We start from the raw sequence: 7,565 nt of genomic DNA on the forward strand, positions 1-7,565 counted from the left end.
AGGGAATCTAGGTAAGGTTTTACAATCTAGATTAAAATTGTATGTAATAAATTTTTGTAACCACGGAACCACGATTATTTTGTCACTTGCCCTCCCCATATGCATAATTGCAGACTCTCTTGTCGATTAAAGTAACTAAAACAGTGATAAAAATATCAAGACAACTAAAGCATTTCGCGGAACATATATGGCGATCGTATTAGTCATGGGGCATCATTGTCAGTATAAATACGCTGCATTCTTTGAATCGAAACCGATCAAGTACTTATGTGAAAAGAAGCAATGATTGAAAATTGCTGAAATGTTTAAAAATGTTTGAGAAATTCAAATGATTTGTACAATTTATCAGCATTTGTGAAAAAGCCAATTTAACCTAATAGTCGCTACTACTATTTACTGCATTTAAATACGTACGAATTTACTTAACTATAAACACGGAAGGATCATGAAAATTTAAATATTGCTAATAAATTACCTCACGCTGAAAGATACACCTGAAACAATTTTCCAATTTGAAATTCATGAATGTGAAGCCGTGAATTCTGACCTTGGACGTTGCCTTATTTAAATATGCATATGTAAATGGTTGCGAAAATTAAAAAGAACTTATTGTTCCTTGTTTAGGTACAAGGTTGCAAATAGTCAAATTACAGGCTTCAGGCCAGGCAACTAGCGAAAACCACGACCTCTGCTAAACAGCACACTGTTTATATTAACTATGGTTCTCGTTCAACACATAATATAAATAAATAAGTTAATTATATTTCTTTGTTCTACTTATAATCGCGTTAGTCACTCACCATTCCAATGCCGCAATAATATAAATTAATGTTATAATTAATTCCTACATGATTTCAAGTCTTTCCTCTAAGAAAACTTCAACAAAATTTAGAGTCAACTTTAAAACGAAACGATAAACGTTTTATAAGGTTATATTCGAAATGTCAGTAATAATATCATAACTTAAGTCTAAAGAGCAATATAATTATAGCATAGACACATCAAGAAAACAATAAACAGACTGTGTAATATTTAACCAGCTACATTTTCGTATTGAGATTTCGGTGGCCGTCCGAGTTGTTTCGGTCAACGTATTCCCTTCAGTTCCGTGCCCTCATACGTGCATACCTAGAGATATTAAATTTTGCACGGAGCGTGGGCGGCGGGAGATAGGGCGGCTCGCGTGGGCGTCCGCGCAGGGTGGCGCGCGGGCGCGGGCGCTCAAGGTCACCGAGTCACAGCCGGGCAAGGTCACCGTGCCCGCGCGTGCCCCACCCGCCCCGCGCCCCGCGCTCACCCGACAACTCCCTAGATTTGCGTGGGAGGTGACCTTTATCCTCCTCCGGAATAATTGTATAAATACTTAATGCTTTTTTTCAGGCCTACATCTAACACGCGGCGCCCGTTTCTGGAAATCATTAGGTCTGACCGCTGTGGCTGCCAGGATCATGTTTTCGGGACAGTATTTAAGTACATAATGTAAAGACGTTCTTGTCTCATATTGTTTTAACAATTAGAGCCATCATCATGGTTTTACGAATTAACAGGGTCGAATTTTCTTTGATTCTATAAATTATGAACTCTAATATCATGACTTCACAGACTTCCATCCACAAAATTCCGTATTAAATACAATTCATAAAATAAGTATAAAAATTCAAATAAACATTAATTCAAGTGTATCTTTTCACACATTTTCCGAATCATTTTTTCTTACAACCTGAAGTACTTTTCTTTTCCGCATTGAATTAGTGATGCTAGAAAATAGGTTGATCTTTCTTGTGAGCTCGTTATTGTTATGTTAACGCCCGTGAATGGCGGGTGATAAGTTTTCCGGGAACGCAGGCGCCCGAGCCCCGGCCTTCGCATACACGCGCTCCGCCATCACTGTAGTGCCACCATGCGCCTGGACTTTCGGGAGACGTCCTTGTTATTAAGCCACGAGTTATCCTATATTGTATTTTATGTATCACTACTACACTGAAAAAAAATGTTTGGTTACTGCTTACACAACAAAAGTGACCACCAAACACTTTGGTTATGAGGAACAAAATGTTGTGTAAATTAAACAAATAATTCTGTAGTGAGCTAGACTTAGTATAGTTAACACTAAGTTCGGTGGTCACTTTTGTTGTGTAAGCAGTAACCAAACATTTTTTTCAGTGTAGTCAGTTCAGTATGTAATTTGACAGCCGCCTAGCCGAGTGCTTAGTGCATATAGGACATCAACGACGATAACTGTAATGGTGGATTTGATTCCCACAGGAAACTTATCTCTACATTGTCACTCATAGAATTGCGACAAACGATTTGCATATTAGATGAAAATATAAAAATAAATGGATTATGAAAACAATACGCAATTCCATGTCAGATATCCACAGTTTTCGTGATTAATGGAACGTTTAGCAAGCAATTAAGTAAAACGGGGGTTCCGAATTCTAGGGACGGGGCTCTATTTCTTTATTTTCTCTGAATACCACTCCGTAATATACAGTTACGTAGTAGTAGTACCTACTAGAAAAAAGCTAACTATCCTGTTTTAAAGAAAATATGAATGGTAACTCTACCTTCAAAGTGCCAACATAACACGACTATCAAGCTGTACAGATTGTGTGAACGTCAACACACAACATGCAAAAATATTTCATTTATAGATAAACTTATCAGCTTCTTCGAATTCTAGTAGGAAGCAATGTATATTTGGCGTTAGCCAAAGGAACGTGTAAAGTTTCGTTTAATTGCCGCTTTTAATACCAATTTGCATAAAAACGTACTATTAAAGGTCAAAGTATTCAGGTTTATAAATAGAAAAAAACGGACACATACAGCTAATTTCTGAAGTAAAAATTATTATGAAATCAAAATGAAGACTTTATACGAGCAAATCAGGAGAGGTTAATTTTTTTTAATCAATGACTGAATCTGTACATAAACATATTATAAAGCAGAAGAGTTTGTTGGTGTTTGGGTTGAGCGCGCTAATCTCAGAAACCAATGCTGTCCATTTATTTAGGAAGGATATTTTGTAACATCAGGATACGACCAATAGGAGCAGAGCATCATTGCAAAAATGGGAAAAGTTATTCAAACTATTTTCACGCGTACGAAGTCGCGGGCGCGGCTAGTATCAATTATAATAAGAATAAACAGCGAAATCATTAACTTTCATTTTCTCGAAAGTCGTCGTGACCTTGTTGTGTATCTAGAATAAAAGTACGAATGTTTTTCAATGATAACATAGGTCATTTGTTTTTTCAGGAGGAAGACAATACCTATTCATGTTGACGTAAGAAGCTGAAATGCATCGTAAAATTACATTCAAACTTATTTATTTTGATATTATTTATATTATTAAATACCAGAGTTAAGTAAGCTGCATTGACTGAAACGACGGCACATTCTGGACATGGAGAGCCAGAATTAATCATCCAGAGTCCCAGTGGGGATTCTGCTCTCACCGCTTCTAATCATAGAAAAAATCTGCTCGTAGTCTTCTGACTGATCGCATGATAGAGATAGAGTAGATTAAAAAAAAGTAAGCTGCATTATAATTCTGCATAGTCAGCGCTATTAGTTTGTTCAAAAAGCTTAGTAATTATTTATATTTGATAAATTTATAGTAAAATACATATTTTAGTTACAACATATTATTTTAATCCTTACTAAGCAGGCAGACTTTTCTGTAAGCTCTCTTTTAATTTATCCACATACCTACCTATATTATAGCTCAAGTTTTCCCCCTGGACATAGATACGCCACGGACATTTTGCCGATTTATTGAGTGGAATAGTTTGAAATATTTATAAATGCTTAAAGTTGGCGGATTAGTTTAAGAAATTAATGCTTATTCAGTATATCGTAATATTCAATACCTTTCAAAAATTTATAATCTTTTTTTATTACGAGTAGACAACAATGAAGATTGCCTAGATGATTATCGTTATTCTCTTCGCCCTCAATACAAGTTATTGTATTAATTAACCGCACAAAGTACTAAAGTGCGTACGTGCCTCCCTCGGTGTCCTTGGTGGAACATTTCGGCAAGAATTTAGGTCGGGTGGAGGCGGACCGAGGATAACGCCGTGTCGAAATCACGCGGGATGACCTAAATAATACGTCTGTTGTCCTTCATGGTGTACCCAAATGATTAAAATGAGTGGAAATAAACTCTGGCTGTATTTTTCCCTAAGCTTGATATCGCTGGAAAAAAGGGCGTTTTTCCCTTTCGACATATTTACGTACATAACCTAGGTATACGTTTACATACTTTGGCTAGGTTTTTTGCTGTATATTTACTGACAAAAAACGACGTCATTTTACAGTTAGATATTTTTTTATTCACTCTTTCAGGGCCGGCAAAGGAAAGCTTACCATTCAAATCAAATAGTAAATTATTAATTTCTTTTAATAAATTAAAGAAAAGAACGACAACAAGACCAATCTTGTAATATATAGTTATTTTTCTGTGTTTAACAGGCGAAACAAGATGTCACAACATGACGCACGTCCTACAGGGTAGGTCACAACGTCCTAGCAGTTATTAGTGAATATTGATTTGTTGCGAAGCTCGTAAAGATAGCAACAGAGCAAGCACTAAAAACGCCTCACGGAATATCAACCTGTAAATACCATACCTACCAAAATACAGGGTGGCGAAATAGATACATCTGTAATATTTAGTTATGTGATTATGCTAATCAAAATGAATTTATTATTTTACAGTATGAGTAGAAATTTGAATTGCAATAAGTACCTATTGAATAACGGAAAGCGCGCAACAAAAATATTATTATTAAAAAAGAGTATTGATTTAAAACCAACCCCTCGTAGTAAGCTAAACGGGCGTTATGAGTGGGTTCATCACAATAGGCGGCACTGGGGATCGAACCCGCGTTCCTCGGATCACGAGTCGGTCAGTTCGACACCCTCACCATTCGGCTATCATTGCTTTTATTTCTATGATTTAGTTTCACTCCCATAATAACAGAGCTTTGGTTTGTTGAACATAGTTTTTCTGTAATAGATATTTGGCGTTGCCCTCTCTAACCATACATTATTAAAGTGTTTTGGTCCTTATATTGATGAATCACCTATTACGCTTACGCATTTAAAGTGAGAATGCAATAAATAATTTAACAAAAAACCTACACTAAAAAGTAGAAAAATAATTAGGTACTAATTACCTACTTATTTATTAGGACGAATTATTAATATTTATATAGGTATACCATGATTGATACTTCTGGAGTCGGTGCCAAGATTATGAAACATGTAAAGTTTGCTTGCACCGACTCCAAAAGTATCAATCATGGTATACCTACATAAATAATAATAATTCGTCCTAATAAATAAGTAGGTAATTAGTACCTAATTATTTTTCTACTTTTTAGTGTAGGTTTTTTGGAGTCGGTTTTATTTTTTTTTATAAAATTTTACTTATTTCTTGCTTTTTAGTTAACTAATTATTACCTTGATGTTACCACTGAAGGTAGGCAGTACATTGAGAAAATATTGTTAATGTCTAGTGTAAAATAATATTCCCTACAAAATACAGGTTACCATATAGGAAACCTAAAAAGACCTTAAACCGTCAGCCCACCTTAAAAACATGAAAGAATACAACTGTTGGTCTATTTGTACTTATAATATTTAAAGAATTATCCTACAACTCCTAAGCATTAAGGAGTTGTACCTACCATGACCAGTTTTTCTTCAAATTCGCATGAAACCACCCTTTTGATAATACCTATTCAACAAAAAAATAATCGTTCAAATTGGTTCATAATCGGCGGAGATATTGCGTATAAAAAAGTTCATCCCCAAATTTCCACCCTTGGGGGTGAAATATTTTCTTCAAATTCGCATGAAACCACCCTTTTGATAATACCTATTCAACAAAAAAATAATCGTTCAAATTGGTTTATAATCGGCGGAGATATTGCGTATAAAAAAGTTCATCCCCAATTTTCCACCCTTGGGGGTAGTTTTTTTTATTATTAAATTTCAATGGGACCACCCTTGAGATATTACCTATACGCTGAAAAAAGATTTGTTCAAATCGGTTCATAATTGGCGGAGTTATCGCGTAACAAACATAGAAAAAAAAAAAAAAAAAAAACATACGGGTCGAATTGAGAACCTCCTCCTTTTTTTGAAGTCGGTTGAAAAGTACAGACATCTAAAAATGCACTCCAACCTATACTTTAGGTTTCATGAACACCGTCAATAAAATAATTTATTTATTTAAGATGTATTTTTTACTTGTGAACTGTAACTACATATTTACATTTAATACATATAAGAATAACTTTAATACAACTTAATATTTATCTGTCCCTAAGCCGTCTCTCCGTCCTTCAGTAAAGTCAAACAGCAATACATAGGACCCATCACGACATGTTTCGCCTCGAAATTTGAATTGTAGATAGGCCGTCACGAATCCGAAATGAATCTATTCAAGAGGCTTCCCTGATTACTTCAAGGTTGAAGGTTGTTCGGCGTCCTGGGCGGGCGGCGTAGGGCGCGGTGCGCGGCTAAGGTCGCCGCAAGGTCGTCACGGGTCGCGATGATATTGTCTATGAAGTAGCTATACAGGGTAAGCTGTTGTTACTAAGAAAGATTAGAAGAGGTGTACTTAGTTTCGGGTTAATTGTTTGGCAAAAGAAAATGCGTAACAGTCTGGAGGTTTCTCGTGTAATTGAAATGAAAATACCTGAAGATTATATCATCAAACTAACCAAATGTTGTTTCGATCTTTCTTTCAATCAAATTAAACGTGTTGTCTGGTTGAAAATTATTCTCTTTATGAATATTGCTAAACTCTACATATGGCCAAATATACTCGTAGTATAAAATCAAGTCGCATATCTGTCTCTACGACGAAAAACTACGCAACGGCTTTATTACATGCAGATCTTATTTTAAATATTATTATAAAACTTATTTAGTCCTACTCAAAATTAAAGCAAACGAGTATGTTAAATACTACTCTACTACACTACTAACTACATGAAATAATAGCTTAACTTTTGCGAGTAAAATATAAAAAGCTACTCACTTCTAAATAAACTACATATTTATACCTACTTAAGTATTTTCCACATCTCACTACTTAAGGCGAACCGAACCCTGTATACTTGATCGTAGAGACATACCTACTAACTGTTGTATAGGATTTCTTTTTTTCCGATAGGGAGAGACCTCCTTACGAATCTGGGCAGCCGCCCGACCCTTATGTATTAGAAGGAGGCTTTAAGGTTATATGTACAAGTTCAGTTTTTGTATTTGTTAGTATTTCTCGGGGTTATATCAATGTTGGGTGTTTTTGTAATAATAATGATTCCACGAGATTTCTACTCATACTATCGTTCATCTTGAAATTCACCTGAAAGACCACCTTAATTGGACTGCAGAATAATCTGATTTTAACTGGAAATTTGTTGGATCTGATCTCCATGATTTTAATGAGATTATTAATTAGGTCACACGTGTAATGAACGTAGCGAAATGGGCTAATAAAAGCTTTATGAAATTAATGCATTATGGTGGCAACGTGAGTGCCA

This window comes from Ostrinia nubilalis, chromosome 5 (genome assembly GCF_963855985.1).
Source record: "Ostrinia nubilalis chromosome 5, ilOstNubi1.1, whole genome shotgun sequence".
Lineage (NCBI taxonomy): Eukaryota > Metazoa > Arthropoda > Insecta > Lepidoptera > Crambidae > Ostrinia > Ostrinia nubilalis.